The sequence below is a fragment of the Balaenoptera physalus genome (assembly GCF_965194825.1).
Source record: "Balaenoptera physalus genome assembly, chromosome: Y".
Lineage (NCBI taxonomy): Eukaryota > Metazoa > Chordata > Mammalia > Artiodactyla > Balaenopteridae > Balaenoptera > Balaenoptera physalus.
Genome location: NC_138904.1, coordinates 5,798,295 through 5,816,205, shown reverse-complemented (window position 1 = coordinate 5,816,205; position 17,911 = coordinate 5,798,295). Strand labels below are relative to the sequence as shown.

Here is a 17,911-nt window from a genome sequence, read left to right as displayed (position 1 = left end):
AGGAAATGCAGACAATGGAATTCATGCAGATGTACAGTTTAAACAGTAACAATAATATTTTTGATTTGATTGAATTTAGTTTTCAACATCAACAAATACTGGTATTGCAGTAACAAGAGTAAAAATGTTTCTCGAGATTGATGATTCTCATGATGTGGTCCCCGGACCAGCAGCATCACCGTCACCTGGGGACCTTTTGCAAATGGAAATTACTTGCCGCACACAGACCTATGCAATCAGGAATTCTACGGGGTGATCCTGGCTCTGTCCCGTCAACACACCCTCTGGGTGATTCTGATGTACAATTACGTTTATCAGGATTCTCAACATTCTTTTAAAAAGAGCCCTTTGCTGTAATACAATACTTTCAGGGATACACAGTGTCATTTCTATATTTATATTTCATAGTTGAAACATTTTCTATTAAAAAACACCTATATTTTCTAATTATGGTTAATTGATTGACTTATTTAGAAGTAGCGATATGTTTGTGGTTAACTAATAATATCAATGTGTGAGAGTCTATACAACTCTCTCATCTTTGAAGGCTTAGCTGAAGAACTCACAAAATGAGTAAACAACTAAAAAGATTGGCACTGCCTCAGGAAAAGAATGAGTTTTGCCGGTTAATGGGTACACACGGGCTTTATGCCATGCTAGATGACAGGCATCGATTATTTCACTTAAGCCTCACAAAAGGCCTATGACACGGATACTCATACATCTGCATCTGACACAGAAGAACTGAGCATCCAAGGGGCTGACTACCTCATCACCCCAGGACACATGGCCTGTGGACCCCGGTTTCATATCTTAGGCTGCAAAGCCCGTACCTCCCCCTCTGTGGCTGTCTCATTCACCAACAGAACTACACTCAGGTTCTTTTTGGTTAAAGGCAACAGGTTTTTTTGGCCTCCCCTTAACTGCTTGCAAAAAGATATCTTTATCGTCCATATTCTGATTTAAGAGGATGAAGATAAACCACTGCGGCCAGAATCACAAAGGAGCACCATGGCGGTCCCCCAGGGTCAGACTGCGGGTGGGAAAAAGTCAGAGTGAGCCGGGGCACAGGCCCCAGGAGGGGATGATGGGAAGAGGGGCCTCCCTCCAGTGCGACGGGGATGATACTTCTATGCCCACTTCACTCACATTTCGTTGTCCCAAGCATGGCTCAGGCAGGAATGGGGCTCTGGTTGGAGGTGGCCTCTGTTCCAAGATGTCACTTCTCATAAATCGTTTGCCAGCACCTGAGTCTCCAGTGTCTACCAATAAAAAGAGAGGAATTACATTTATTGTGGACATACGAAAAGCCACCCAGAAAATTATAATAGTTAATAAAGAGTCAAATGAACTCAAATAATGGAACTCAAGACATTTGTAGGCATGCTGAATTCCACAGTTTATATTTATACAATTGGGTTGAAAAAGATCTTGATGCAATTTATGTCACGGTGTTCTGCCTATGTTTTCCTCTAAGAGTTTTATAGTGTCTGGCCTTACATTTAGATCTTTAATCCATTTTGAGTTTATTTTTGTGTATGGAGTTAGGGAGTGTTCTAATTTCATTCTTTTACATGTAGCTGTCCAGTTTTCCCAGCACAACTTACTGAAGGGGCTGTCTTTTCTCCACTGTATATTCTTGCCTCCTTTGTCATAGATTAGGTGACTATAGATGTGTGGGTTTATCTCTAGGCTTTCTATCCTGTTCCACTGATCTATATTTCTGTTTTTGTGCCAGTACCATACTGTCTTGATTACTGTAGCTCTGTACTATAGACTGAAGTGAGGGAGCCTGATTCCTCCAGCTATGTTTTTCTTTCTCAAGATTGCTTTGGTTATTCAGGGTCTTTTGTGTTTCCATACAAATTGTAAAATTTTTTGACATAAATCGCAGCAAGATCTTTTTCAATCTGTCTCCTAAAGTAATGAAAATAAAACCAAAAAAAAAAAAAAACAAATGGAGCCTAATTAACTTAAAAGCTTTTGCACAGCAAAGGAAACCATAAACAAAATGAAAAGACGACCCACAGAATGGGAGAAAATATTTGCAAATGAAGCAACCAACAAGGGATTAATCTCCAAAATATACAAACAGCTCATGCAGCTCAATATCAAAAAAACAACCCAATCCAAAAATGGACAGAAGATCTAAATAGACGTTTCTCCAAAGAAGACATACAGATGGTTAAAAAGCACAGTACTGGTCAGAATGGCCATGATCAGAAACTCTACAAACAATAAATGCTGGAGAGGGTATGGAGAAAAGGGAACCCTCCTACACTGTTGGTGGGAATGTAAATTGGTACAGCCACTATGGAGAACAGTATGGAGGTTCCTTAAAAAACTAAAAACAGAGCTACCAAATGATCTAGCAATCCTACTCCTTGGCATATATCTGGAGAAAACCATAACTTGAAAAGATACATGCACCCCAATATTCATTGCAGCACTATTTACAACCGCAAGACATGGAAGCAATCTAAATGTCCATCAACAGACAAATGGATAAAGAAAATGTGGTACATATATACAGTGGAATATTACTCGGCCATAAAAAAGAACAAAATCATGCCATTTGCAGCAACGTGGATGGACCTAGGGATTGTCATACTGAGTGAAGTAAGTCAGACAGAGAAAGACAAATATCATACGATATCGCTTGTATGTGGAATCTAAAAAAAGGGTACAAACGAACTTATCTACAAAAATAGAGTCACAGATGTAGAAAACAAACTCATGGTTACCAGGGTTGGGGGAGGGATAAATTGGGAGACTGGGATTGACATATACACACTACTATATATAAAATAGATAACTAATAAGAACCTACTGTATAGCACAGGGAACTCTACTCAATACTCTGTCATGGCCTATATGGGAAAAGAATCTAAAAAAGAGGGGATATTTGTATATATGTAACTGACTCACTTTGCTGTACACCTGAAACTAACACAACATTGTAAATCCACTATACCAATATAAATTTTTAAAAAACTATTGGATGGTTTGCATTTAAACTATATAGGATAATATAGCTTATGCTTCAACTGTGTGTGTGTGTGTGTGTGTGCAAGAGAGTGTGTGTACTTTGTGTAAGAGGAGATAGAGTGAAAACATACACGACTAGCAATAGGTAACGTTTCCGTGTCCATGTCTGAAATATGCTGAAATAATCTGGATCTTCTGCTTTCAGCTTAATCTGGATGGATTTTGATTTTCTGGCTTTAACAGCCATTCCTCTGGCTCTGGAGGCGTCTCCTGGTGAAGTGGGTCTGGGCGATCCGTACCTCTCACCAGAACTGTTCTATCATTCTCGCCTCATTCAGCCTCCCCCCTGCCCTCAAGCCAGAGTAAACCTGTTAAAATGTAAGTCAATCCCGTTCCACCTCTGCTCAAAACCCCCCACTGCCTTCTCAGCTAGTTCAGTGTGAATAAAAGGGCCGCAGCCCTGCGTGGTCTGGCCATCCACACATCTCTCCCCTGCACCCCTCCCTCCTGGCTCCCCTCCTTGACGTCTTGGGAATCTTTACATTTCTCAAGCCCCATGGTCCTACCTTCAGCTCTCTCTAACCAGCTTGCTGTTATTTACACAGCTCTCCTCACTATCAGATACATCTTACCTTTCTTTGTTTCCTCCTGCCCCTGTAATGAAATCTCTAGAACCCAGGCCTTGCCGGGGGGCATCGGGAACAGGGCCGTGCCCATCAGAGGCTCCCAGTACATACTTGTGTCACGGGTGACTACATGGTGGAGACACACAGCAGCATCCAGGCAACCCCAGCGGAAACGCCACACGAGTCCCACCACCGGGTGAAGCCCTGGGCTACGAACGGTCCTCCAGGAGGGTGGTCCATGGACTCCAGCGTATACATCACTGGAGGTGGTCCTCACGTGGAGCAGAGTAAACCCCCGGCTTACTCAGCCCTGGCAGGTCGCACACAGAGTCTCCTCACTGGCCTGGCCCGGTCTCAAGAGCAAACACACCGCCATTTTAACTTCTGTCCCTGTTTCTAGCCTTCTGTAATTGCCTCCCCTCCTCCCTCCTGGCCCTCAGACCTCCAGTATTCCAATCTCAAGGCGATATGAAGGGGAGGAAGGTGCCTTCCTGAGCTCTTCTACTGAACTTTCTGGAAAGTCTTTTCATCTCTCCTCCTCCATGCCTATGTATGTCCTGTACTCACTGACAAGAGGTGAGACATTGCATTTTCACCAGAAATCTACTGGGAAAGAAACAGATTTCCCATGTTTTCTTTGGCTTGGGTCACAGCAGAGTTTCAAGCAATTTTCTTTCTTTTTTTTTAATTTTATTTTTGGCTGTGTTGGGTCTTCGTTGCTGCATACGGGCTTTCTCTAGTTGCGGCGAGCGGGGGCTACTCTTTGTTGTGGTGCATGGGCTTCTCATTGCGGTGGCTTCTCTTGTTGCGGAGCATGGGCTCTAGGTGCACAGGCTTCAGTAGTTGTAGCACTCGGGCTCAGTAGTTGTGGCGCACGGGCTTAGTTGTTCCGCAACATGTGGGATCTTCTGGGACTGGGGCTAGAACCCCCCGTTGTCCCCTGCATTGGCAGGTGGATTCTTTTTTTTTCTTTTAATACATTTATTTATTTATTTATTTATGGCTGAGTTGGGTCTTCGTTGCTGCGCGCAGGCATTCTCTAGTTGCGGCGAGTGGGGGCTACTCTTCGTTGTGGTGCACGGGCTTCTCATTGCGATGGCTTCTCATTGCAGAGCACGGGCTCTAGGTGCGCGGGCTCAGTAGTTGTGGCTCGCGGGCTCTACAGTGCAGGCTCAGTAGTTGTGGCACATGGGCTTAGTTGCTCCGTGGCATGTGGGATCTTCCCAGACCAGGGCTCGAACCCGTGTCCCCTGCATTGGCAGGCCGATTCTTAACCACTGCACCACCAGGGAAGCCCCGCAATTTTCTTTAAATCATGTGAATTACAAGATTTTGCAATTCCCCGAGGCTCTAAGGTTATCTAAAGAACTGTGTCCACGGAGAACGTGTGAATGGCAAGAGCATCGACTGCGGGGCTGGGAACAAAGGATGAACAGGACATCTGAAGTGTTTATAATTACACACAGTTGTCTGATCAAAATTTAGTATCCTTAAGAGTGGACTGACTGTTAATGATTTTATTTCTGGTTTCAGAATAGAATGATGAACCAATTTGCAGTTCTCGCAGTACATTCTTCTCCTGGAACTATCTGCTTAGTTGGTTTAAGCAACTTCAACACAAAAATGATTGAAGAAGCAAAACGTAAGGATGTCTGTGCGTCGCTGAATTACCCCGGGTGCTTCCTCTCGCGCCCTGACTCTCACTCACCAGCCCCATCTAGACAAGGAACTCTCTGACTACACTGGCTTTCGAAGCCTTGCAGGTCAGCTCGCACTTTATCCTGATTCCATCAAATCCTCTCCCTCACTCTGAAGAGCACCGCACCCATGCCAATCACACCCAAGTTCCCAAAGGTCTCCTGTGACCACGGGACAGGCTGAGAGCCCCTCTCAGATCGTTCCATGAAAGCTGGGTGAGCATGAAAAGCAGAATCCCGTCAAACAAACAAGAATAGCTGTAGATCCACAACGTCGAAGGTAAATTGCATGGGAAAATGGGTTGAAGGGCTACGTTAAACTATGCATTAAACAACATAGTTAAAACTATGCTGAAGCCACGGCATACTGAACTTTCTGGACTTTGACTCGAGCGTGTAAAACAGAAGGGTCCTCCTCCCGTCTACTTCCTTCCACAACCGCTAACGGTCCCTGACGGTCCCTGAATCTTCACCACAGCTGCCCGGGGAAAACTGCACCGGGCTTCACGACGCCCGTCAGCCTCAGAGCTGGTCACCAACTCTTTCCTAATCGAGCAGGTATTTAGGGCCTCATCAATAAATGAGGTACACGTGCTCTGTCTTTTTCCAAAACAGGGTTTAATTTCAATTCTCTCTTAGAGAGGGAGCTTCCCGTTGCTAATGCAGCATCACCCAGAGTAAACAGCAGGTACCCCAGGAAACACAAGTGCTCAAGGCATGTCAGCTCCTGCAGCAGTGAACCTTCAGGAGCCAGCCTCCTTGCCCTACAGTGGATGACTCCTGCCACCCTCCTTCTTTGTGACGAAACTTGCCTGCACACCTTGGTTTGTGGTATTTCATTTTGTTGTCACCATGACACAGACTGTAGTTACTTATCTAACTAAGGACTAAAGAGAAGCATCTTTTCGGTTGGAAGTCATCTTAAGGCTTTGGATATAAGGTAAAGTTATAATACCTGAATCTATACCGTCTTTGGGGGGTAATCTCTCCTATAAAACACATCTCCATTCCTTTATGTGCCTTGAAAGCTGTGGTTCTTTCTCAGCTAAGGGAGAGTCTGCTTCCTTCCGCACCCCAGGGACATCTGGTAAGACCCAGGGAAAGTTTTTGTTGTCACGACGAGGGACTGAAGATGGTACTGGCGTCCAGTGGGGAGAGGTCGAGGATGGTGCTAGGCGTTCTGCACTGAACAAGGCAGCCCTCACCACAACAGACGGATCCACCCCAAACGTCAGAAGTGCCCAAGTTCTGAATTCCTAACCAAAGCAAAGAAAGACAACATCACCTTCTGCTGGGACTTCCCTGGGGGTCCAGTAGTTAAGAATCCACCTTCCAACGCAGGGGATGCGGGTTCTATCCCTGGTCAGGGAACTAAGATCCCACATGCCGTGGGGCAGCTAAGCCCGTGCGCCGTAACTACTGTGCACTTCAACTACGGAGCCCACGTGCTCTGGAACCTGTGCCCCACAACTAGAGAAGCCTGCGCACCGCAACGAAGATCCCACGTGCCACAACTAAGACCCAAGGCAGCCAAATAAATAAATAAATTTTTTAAAAAATGTTTTGTTGGACTATTTTACTAGCACTTTTTTTTTTTTTTTAACATTTTGGGTATTTGAAATTATTTTATAGTTTCATATTTTCAGCAGTCAGTTTCCCATCCAATTTGTTCCGGCCAGGACCCCAGTCCTGGCAGTGTTATGCATGCTTTGCTGATGGCTCTCACACAGTTGTCAGCAGCAGTGACTGGTAACACACACCGACACTGAAGGCGAGTCCAGTGCATGTGACTAAAGTTCTACTTCTAGAAAAACCAACATCTCCTGCTGCAACACTGGTGGAAACTTCACTTCCTTGTCTGAATGAATCAGTATCTCCTGCATGGTCTCATGGATGAGTGGCAATGCAATCACAGATAAATGGGCCAATGAAAGTGCACTCTTTTTATTTTTAATCATTCTGTTTTCTGATAACTTTAATAAGTCCCTTGATTTGGACCTGGGCCCCATAGTCCAACTTGGCATGCTATGTTCTTTTCAAAATGCGAAGGTAAGACAAGCTTCCTTTTACTTGTTGAATGAAGGAAGTAACACTCCCTCAGATTGCACATTTAGGGCGTTTCCTTGTCTTCTGTCATTTGAGTTGGGTCAAACCTCCCGAGGGAGTACGGGAAGACAGTCACGGTGTTGCTTGTTCATTAGACATACTCTGTGCCTTCTGAGCTTTAGTAAACTTTACCATAGGTTTTTTCATGGTATGAAAACAGTTCCTGCTCACTGCGTGTATGAAATTGAACTTAGTAAAGAAAAGAAATATATATATAGGAGAAATGAACTTATTTTTATGATGAAACTTTCAGCAGATAAATAAACCCGTTTTCCTGTTTTAAACCATGTTACCCTCTACCTACAAAAGTATGTAGGTCTGTATGTCTAATTAATTTAATTCATGGGATAAAAAGATAGATTTTGGTCAAATGTATAGACATACACAGTGACCAGAAATAAACAGATATACTTGGTATCCTCATCTTAACATGATGCCAACTGACATAGTTATAGATGAAATGATGCAATGCGTGAAAATTTCTTCCACGTAATGTTATGGGCGTAGGATGAGGTGTGGATGGGGCAGGGTTGACAGAGGGTCAGTGGCTGGGGGGCTGAGGGACAGAAACAAGGAAGCCATAACACAATTCTGTCTATTTTTGTATGTGCTCAAAACTCCCATAGTGAATATATTCCTTAACCTGTCCTTTAAAGATATACTTTCCACAATCATCTTTTAAATGAGGGAGCTAGATACGACATCTTGTGGGCTTTTAAGATCATGGGGACATTCTGGATACGGTGAAATAACAGTCCCGGTAACCAATTCCAAAACCAGGTGTTGTCCAGTCCTGACAGGATGACACTGTCTGTCCTCATCCCTTTCTTAGCTCTTCTGTACAACACAGTCACTGTTTCCTTCCTATGTAGCGTTCAAGGGATGCCACTTGCCTCCTTTAAAACCTTCCTTTCTGGGCTTCCCTGGTGGCGCAGTGGTTGAGAGTCTGCCTGCCAGTGCGGGGGACACAGGTTCGAGCCCTGGTCTGGGAAGATCCCACATGCCGCGGAGCAACTAGGCCCGTGCACCACAACCACTGAGCCTGCGTGTCTGGAGCCTGTGCTCCGCAACAAGACAGGCCGCGACAGTGAGAGGCCCACGCACCGCGATGAAGAGTTGCCCCCGCTTGCCGCAACTAGAGAAAGCCCTCGCACAGAAACGAAGACCCAGCACAGCCAAAAATAAATAAATAAATAAAATACTGGCTTAACTCCTAGAGAGTTTCATTAAAAACAAACAAACAAACAAAAAAAAACAAAAAAAAAAACCTTCCTTTCTTCCCCTTGCTCACAATAACAAGATTCACCTTGGTTCATGAGATAGTCATATGTTTACTCTCCTAGTTGATAGACATTATTCGCCAACAATAGAGGTTTGTATTTTTCTTCTACTCCATCAGTCGGCAAACTACAGGTTACAGGACAAATCCTGGCCCAATGGTCGATTTTTGTAAATAAAATTTTATCAGCACACAGCCATGCTCATTTGTCTATGTAGTGTCTATGGCAGCTTTTGTGCTAAAAGGGCAGGTTGACTAGTTCTGACAGAGTATGCAAAGTGTAAAACATTACTATCAGGACTTCCCTGGTGGCACAGTGGTTGGGAATCTGCCTGCCAATGCAGGGGACACGGGTTCGAGCCCTGGTCCGGGAAGATCCCACATGCCGTGGAGCAACTAAGCCCGTGCGCCACAACTACGGAGCCTGCACTCTACAGCCCGTGAGCCACAACTACTGAGCCCGTGCGCCACAACTACTGAAGCCCGTGTGTCACAACTACTGAAGCCCGCGTACCTAGAGCCCGTGCTCCACAACAAGAGAAGCCACTGCAATGAGAAGCCCGTGCACCGCAACAAAGAGTAGCCTCTGCTTGCCACAATTAGAGAAAGCCCGCGCACAGCAACAAAGACCCAACGCGGCCAAAAAATATATATATTAATAAATAAATAAAATAAATTTATAAAAAAAGAAGCTTTAAAAAAATAAAACATTACCATCTGGCCATTAACAGAAAAAAAAATGTTCACCTCTTACTTATAGCATAATTTTTTAAGTCTAGGTGGAATTTTTTAAAATTTGACATATATTCATGGTATTTAATTTTTATTACACATTGAATGTGCATACTACTCGAAGTTCTCTTATATTTTGATAAAATAACATAATTGCTAAGAAAATGAGAAATTTATACCTCAGAGGAAGGAAAATACCTTGATTTTTTTCTTTTGTACTTGAGGTCTTTTATTTCTGTTTATTCTACTTTTATATATTTTCAACGCCACTGAGCAACAGCTCATGATTTGGGCTTCACTTGATCAAAATATTTTCCTCTGAAAGAATTATTGTCACCAAAACAAATAAATGCCTAAACTCTCTGGAATTCTTTAGCGAGTTTCGCCTCTCTTTGACAGAAAGATGCCTCGATTGTTTGTAAATGCATAGGCTGGCTTTTCAGGCATTGAGAGCAGTTGGGGCTTCAAAAAAGGAAAGGGTTCAAGAGAACTGATCATACTTTCTCAATGTGAAGGAGATTATTCCCCAGTCAGTTTCTCTTCCTGAACTTGGATTTATATTAGATTGCATTAACTTTGAGAACCGCTGTTGATTCTTGGAAAGTGTCTGTGTGTGTGTGTGTGTGTGTGTGTGTGTGTGTGTGCATCTGTGTGTGCGCTAGGTCTTTTTGTTTTCTGATAATTATCCACTAGAAGAGAAGAAGACTGAGGGGGTAAATCCTCCAGTCACAGTGACAGAGCGACCTTGAAGGGACTTAACCATGGAATGTTTCAGCAGGTACAGGAGCTGTCCCATCCAGTACTACGGCCACTAGCCCCACGTGGCCACTTACATTCAAATTAAACAGAATGAAATACAAGGAGAGGTTCAGTTCCTCTGTCCCACGAGCCACGTGTCAAGTGCTCCATGGCCACGTGAGGCTAGTGGCTACTGTGTGGGACAGCACAGGGTCACAGAGCCCCGCCACCACCACAGAAAGTCTGCTGGACAGCGTGGTCCCGGACTGCTCTCGGGAATAGATGTGCCAACCCCCTTCTACTAACATCCGCACGACCGAATGAACTTGACTTTGGACCTTCTTCTCTTTGGCCCATGAACTGCCAGTCACTGCAGCCTGCATTTCTCTCGTTCTAACTGGGAAACTTAGCCCTGGTCTGATTTGTCCAGCTTGAGACACACAGCCTGAGAATGAGTTGACTTCCCCCTCTTTCCCAGACAATTTTTCAGGGTGAGAGGAGGACAGGGTAAGTTGAGAGGGGACACTGAGGGCAGAGTATCAGAAGTGGAAGAGGTGTAGATAGAACGACACAAAGTTTCTTTTTAAATTCAAGAACATGCTGCATTTTGTAAGCTCCTGTAGGTTTTATCAAATGTCATATTTCAGAAGATCCGTATGTACAGCGAGTGTGAGACACATTCACCCGAGCTGTTGGCCCTGTCTCACTTTTAAGGATTCATATCCCACTCCGTTCCTAGACATTGTAGGTTCAAATAGTTGAAAGTTCGGCAATTTTTTTTTATTGCCCCAGTACTTTGAAATTCGTAGATTTGCATATTTTTCATATAAACAATAAAGTTATTGCCATAATTTATGTAATTATTTTGCTTGACTTACCTTTTTAAAAAAAATATTTTTTTATGTAGAGGATTTCTTTGCATTTAAATCTTGTTCTACATTTTTTATTATGTAATAGGGCCCGACTCCTGGATATAGAATCATGAAGCCACATATAAGAATACCTTTAAGGCATGTGACACATATTGTCCTGTATTTTTCAGACTCCGCCTTCCTCACAAAAGTCCTCTTTTGTTTCACTTTAGAGCTGTATATCTAAACCTCTTTCCTAAAATAATAATGTTGTTTGAATCAAAGGGCAAAACATGCAAAATATAAGCTTCTTTCAATTTCTGCTATTATAAAGTTAATGATGCAATTTGGCAACCAGGATCTGGAAAAACAGGTAAGTGGGCAGAAGCATGATGCTTTTAGATGCTCTTCCCTGAGCTGAAATTGGCCCCTGAAATATGGTCCAGGTGCCCCAACCTGCATTACTTCAGCACCTTTCCAAAATATGAAAACATGCTGAGGTCATGCAGCTTGGATTCATCATTATTTAAAATATACACATACTGAACTAATCAATTATCAGTATATTCTAAATGTCTCCTTTTTGTGCATCATAAAATCAAAGTCCTACCTTCAAACAGTGGTGTACCCTCTGCCCAAACTCCTGCACTGTTTTATGTAAAAACTAATCACAGAACACCAAGATAATAATTTTTTGTATTGAACAAACATCAGCTATACCTACAAAGAGTTCTTAAATAAATCATGCAAATGTTTGTAACTAATCAGAATAAATAGCACTGTTTCCAAATTGGTGTAATATTTCCACTAAAATCCACATTTTATATTAACTTATTTTATATATATACACACACACATATACATAACCTATTTTATACATTTATATATCTAAAAGGATCATATTGAAGTGACATATTAAGTTGCAAATTTATTACATAAAAATCCATTATTTTTTGGAATCTGATAGTTCTCTCTAAATGGAGAGTCATGTTAACTTGTAAATGTACTTTACTAAGAATTATAATATTATAAACTATTTTAAATATTATTGGCATTTGTACATACTGAAGTCCAAACGGCCCAAAGAATTCACATGATATTTCAATAGCACAGAGCAAAGCGGCTATGAACCAGGAGATCTTAGTGCATCAAGTAGCTTCCAACACCACTAAACCTCACGTGTATTTATATCTAGACTTGCTGTCTAATATTTAAAGTAGCTAGAAATCCAGAAAGATTTAAATGAACAGCTTCCACAGTGGGTTTTGTGTTTGTCTGTTTTAATCTATAGGTCACTATGGTCAAGCTATGTACCTGAGGACTCTCCAAGCGGAGGAGCTCGGAGGTGGCCTGTAATCCGAACATCTTAGGAAAATCTAACTTAATCAGGAAACTTTCTAAGTTTTTCTCTTTCAGTTCGGCCTTTCTCTCATCCTAGCCTTGTTTAAAAGATTTAAAGCTCTTCAGACTGAAGAGGATGGCGGTTCCAGCCAAGAAAGAGTGGGTGGGAATTCAAACCTTTAAAAGTTGCAACTAGAAGGCAAATGCTATTCTAACATAATTTGAACCTGATTGAACGGCCCAAATTTCAACCATCCTCGAGGAAAAACAGGAAATCTGAACCACAGTCAGAGAGATTCCCTGAATTCCAAGAGGAAACAGAGGGTTTCTCCATTCTTTGAAGTTGTACTGCGCCCAAACGTATGGCCTAGAAAATAATAATTAAATGTTGGTTTTGGGCCAACTGATGAGTTTTAAAGCCCCTATCATAAAAAAAAAAAGAAAAAAACTACTCTCATATAAAAAGACACAGAATCAACCTGTCTTCTGGCTCAAATTTTTCTTCAATTGTATTGAGGTCTATATTCTTTCTTGAAATAAAATTTTCTGTTGCCTTGGTTCCAAAAGAAAATATGAGTTTACTCTCATTTAGTCTGCTGCCACAGCATAAAGGAAAGGACATGTTACCATGATTGCACCCCCAAGAAATGGATCCCTTAACTTTTGGTAAAGAAATGAACCAAATAACAGATAAGGCCTATTTCTTCTTGAATAGTGGACACAATTCTGAATGTTTTACTCAACCTTCATTTCTGCCATCGCTATCTTGAACGTAGAGTATAAAGTATACCAGAACGGTTATAATCAAAAAAGATGAACCGTAACAAGTATTGATGGGGATGTGGAGAAATCAGAGCCCTCATACATTGCTGGCGGGAAGGAAAAGTTCTGCAGCCGATTTGGACAACGGCAGCTGCACGATTTTTCCTTCCCACCAGCAACAGTTCGACAGTTTCTTAAAAAGTTAAGTATAAATGTATCATGTGGCCCAGCAATTCAACTCCTAGGTATCTACCCAAGAGAAATGAAAACGTATGTCCACACGGAGACTTAGACTCAAATGTTTACAGCAACATCATTTCTAACGGCCAAACCAAGAGAAACAACGCACATGCCCACCAGCTGACGAATGGATAGACAAGATGTGGTCTCTCCACACAGCGGAGTACTGCAGCCGTCTGGGTCCAGCTGGTGAAGGAAGCCATGCAGCAGGTTGAACGGGGTAAAGAAGTGTGAACTATGATTAACAAGTAACCAGAAGACAAATGGAAACTCTATATGGTGCACTCGGCCTCAGGGAGAGCATCCGAAAAAGGACAAACCAGGAGAGGGTTTAGAATTGCAGGGCCTGTGGTCCCGCTGCCAGAGAGCAGAGAGGCCTGCTGGTTCGGTCAGTCCACAGTTGGTCTGCAGTTGCTGGGCAGACTGCAGGCCCCCACCTGCAATGCGGGTGAAGGATCAGGTGAGGAGCAACCAGCGGGTAAGGGCCACCTGTGCCCTGGAGGACACAGAAGGTGTCCCCGGGGAGGGGGCCCCATGGGGAGCCTGCAGAGTATCACCTGCAGGGGCCCCTGGCTTTCTGCGTTGAGGGGGCTGGGGGAGGGTTATCGCCAGACCCAGGCGTCAGGGCTGCTCAGGGGTCGTAGTGCCACAGCTGGGGCCGGCCCACCGGACGTTCCCACCGCACCTGTGATGTTCCCCACCCACCTGCACCTGAATTGGAGGAACCTCTTCCCCTTGCAATGTCCCTCCAGCGCCCTCTACTGAGAAAGCCATACGTGGTGCTCAGGTTCCGTGGAGACAAGTTCAGGGCGTCACGGAACATATACTGAGGGGAGACTGGGGGCTGAGAGGCAAGAAATGGATACCTGACGGCAATTCTACTCAGCCAGAGGAAGGACCGTAGCGCTGGTTCTTCTTACAGCACGGATGAAACGCAGAAACGTTATGCTGCGTGAAAGAAGGTTGTCACAGAGAAACACCTACTGTAGGAGCCCATTTACATAAACTGTCCAGAATAGGCCAATGTACAGAAACAGAGAGCAGACGGGTGTTTGCCAGGGGCTGCAGGGGTGGAGAATGGGGAATGAGTGCTACAAGGGGCAGGGTTTCTTCTGTGGGTGATGAAAATGTTCCAGAATTAGATGATGATGAAGGATGCACAGCTCTCCAAATACACTAAACAACACTGCAATGTACACTTTAAAGAGGTGAATTTTATCGTATATAAATATATCTCCGTAGTCCTATTAAAGAAACACTACTATAGAATTGGAAAAAAAAAAAAAAACTTCCATGAGACCTAGCTTCATTTGGGTTAACTATGTTGTGCTGTTTTTAACTCAAAGAAGGGAGGGTTGCCAGCAACATGAAAATTTCTTTAATGAGTGTTCGGAATGCTTTGTGAGTTACTCCTGGATAATTAAAATGATTTTAAGAATCACCCTCTATATGCTTGCAATGTGGCTAAATTCCAATTGTTATCCAGCTCATTCTTTTTTTTTTTTTTTTTGCTGTTACCTCTTTTTAATCGATATTTATATTACACAAATTTGTAGAGTCATCATATTAATTCACATTAAGTCATCTTCATTTGTGTGATTTTTTTCCCTATCAGCTCATAATACACACAAAAAACAGGAGAGCCCTAACCCTGTAACCTGCCTCCAGAGCGTTCACAGCGTAGGAGGGCTTGGCATGCGGACAGGTGACGGGACGGGGACGCGTCTTGCCTCCATCTGCCCTTTACTACTTGGTTGCGAGTTTAGTCTCTGCCGTGTGTCCACCTGACAGGCAGAAGCTAAGCTCTGTGCTTACTGGCAGCTGGGACGGTCACTTCTGGGAAGAGCGAGGTTCGCTGTAACTAAGAAAAACTGACCCACGGAAGTGGCTTCACTTCAACAAATGCAACTCCAAGCAGACTCACACGCTCTGGTGTGTGTGGTCTAAATTCTCTAACAGTGTGGCCTGACACCCAGGGAAAGAGGACGGGACAGACCGTGAATCACACGTGCTCTATATGATCAGGTTCTCATATTTAATTGCTGATATCAAACCTCTGCTTTGCCACACAGAATTGCTGCTGACTCCCATGATGGATTTCTTCATTTTCCAGAAGTAGCTCACGAGAGCTAGCCAAGCTGCCTATAGCCGTTTGGAGTAATTCTCTTTGGTCTTCTAATCACTGCAGAGACACAGACGGCTGGTTTTGTCAGTAAGGCGCAGATTATGAACAGAGGCGAGACCCCAAGCAGGTCCAAAAGCCATGCACTTATGAGGCATCAAGGAGAGGGGAGAACTAGACAGCGCTCTATGTATGAGGCCGTCTTCCCCGGGGTGTACACGGACGGGGCAAGGGCTGCCGAGCGACCAGGTCCGGGCTGGGTCAGAGCCCCACCACGTGCAGAGTTCAGCTACCTCTCCTGGGCCATAGTAGGGCCACTTTCTTTCCACTCTGTCTGCTGCCTCTGGAGACAACAGAAGACAGTATTCACTGAAGTCTGCCGGAAGAAGAAAAACAATAAACACACTCGGATCTCCAACTCTTCGTCTGTCAGTTAAGGGAGAGCAGGAAGGTTCTTTTCCTTCTCTTAGGCAATTAGATGAGCGATACTGGAATGTGAGCATGGAATCCTTGTTGACGTGCCCAGACTTAGCCACAAAGTAACGAAAACTGAGATTTGAGAAGAACACATTTTAAAAAGCCTGCTCTTAGACAAAGATGATGGGAGAACACACCTGGCAACTCAGGAATCCTGGGCATGACCCTCTGGTTTAAGGAGAAGGGAGAGACCCTGCCGACGCTACTAGGCTTTATAACAGCAGAGGGCTAGTCATTACAGATTAAGGAAATACCCAGAGTAGACTGAAAAGGAAGGAGAGGCATAATTTAGCTGTTATTTTAGCACCAGAAAATTGGTACTTATGAACATGGGGAGCTTTCACTTCCCTTCTCCCAGGTCTGTCCAAATGGACTCAACACCATTCTCGGTACTTCCCGGCCACCCAATAAACACTTCCTGTGGCTGCAGTACTGGGTACTTTTGGATTGCTATCCTATCTACTCCAGACATATTTATTATTTAACTAGGGCCTTCCAAAAATCCAATTTCTTTACCCACTTGCATGACTCAGGGTGGAAATTTCATGCACTGAGAGGGCAGTGGAAAAGATACTCCGAAGCAGCTGGACTTCTTAAAAAGACTAATTTTAAATAGAATCAGAAAAATGCAAATATGTCATCTCACTTGACCATAGTAATAGCATCCGATTTAACATTTTCAGTCCAGACCATCTGGGCTTGATTCTCATCGTTTGAAATTCTATGGGAGCTATTTTGGTTGTGCTTGGGAAAGTTTTGTTTGAGTTACAAGTAGGATGAGAATCTAGTCCTATTGCTGAAATGGAAAGATCTCTCTCATTTTTCCCCCTCACTCTCGGTTTGAGAAAAGTTGCTTTGGGAACAATCTGGGGCATTAGAACATATTTAAGAGCTGAAGAACATTTCACATGCCACCAGCTATCAATGTAGAACTCAAACGAATGGCATCTTTTATCTAGGAAGGAGACAGCCTATTTCCTCCATATTGGAAGAAACCCACTTTTCCCATACTGCTGATGTTTCTATGCCATTCCTTATGGCATACATGTTTGGATAAGTTTACTCTGTTTCCTAAGAAAGTTCTGGAAAAGGACACACCCTGCATGGCGATAAGACTTAGAGTGAAGGACAACAGTCCTTCACCTTTCTTTGCCTCCCTCTCCCTCCCTTCCCCCTCAGGCTCAAATATTGTGGAAGCTGCAAAAATAGGTTGTGAGTCTCTGATTTTAGAAACATGTTTTCTCTTAAACCTTGTACAGATGCTGTTATAACACCAACATCAAGAGAAAAACACCACCCACAGACTTTCCACCCTAACACATCTCTTCTTTTAATTAAAATTAAAGTCCCATCTTTTCCTAGTCCATATAGGTACACAATTTTTTAAACGGTTCAATTATAGTAATAACATGTAGTACAACGTGCTCCTTTTTTTAAGCAATTCTTTTTACTTGATTTGGCCTCTTGAAGAATTGGATTTTTATTCAAAAATTTTTAAAAGATCCACCAAATCCAGCAACATTCATTGACTATTCCCTAGAAAGATTCCTTAACTCAAACATCAGGAAATACAGAATTCTGTACTCTTTTAAATAAGGAAACAGTTTTAAGATTATAGAAAGCAATTCGATGCTAATACAAAAGTCCCGAGTAATGCTTTGGGGATTGAACATACGTTCCGTTTAAAAATTATTTCTTTGCCACATAGGAGAGTGTACATTTTCGAGGACATTTTCTATCCTTCTGACAATTCAGGATGCTCACTTTTGTCTGTAGAAATCCAAGGTGGCCACTGGCACAACATTAGTGAATTACAAGTGGGTCACAGGTCTTCTAAGCTACAAATTATTGGGTCAACCCCAGGCAAGAGTTTTGCAGGTGTTTCTAGCTGCTCATCTATGGCCTGTGGTGACCTTCAAGTTGCCTCTCCTTTCATTCATCAGTCCCCACCC

At 43.2% G+C, this 17,911-nt stretch overlaps 1 long non-coding RNA gene across 8 annotated transcripts in view; it reads right to left on the bottom strand.

The window, feature by feature from the left end:
- The window catches only part of LOC309653452, a 249,713-nt gene that overhangs the window by 191,953 nt on the left and 39,849 nt on the right, over positions 1 to 17,911 (bottom strand). For all 8 annotated transcript variants that reach the window (XR_014259171.1, XR_014259172.1, XR_014259173.1 and 5 more), the window contains exon 2: positions 1,150 to 1,262. This is a non-coding gene — a long non-coding RNA (uncharacterized lncRNA). The remainder of the gene's footprint in view (positions 1 to 1,149; positions 1,263 to 17,911) is intronic.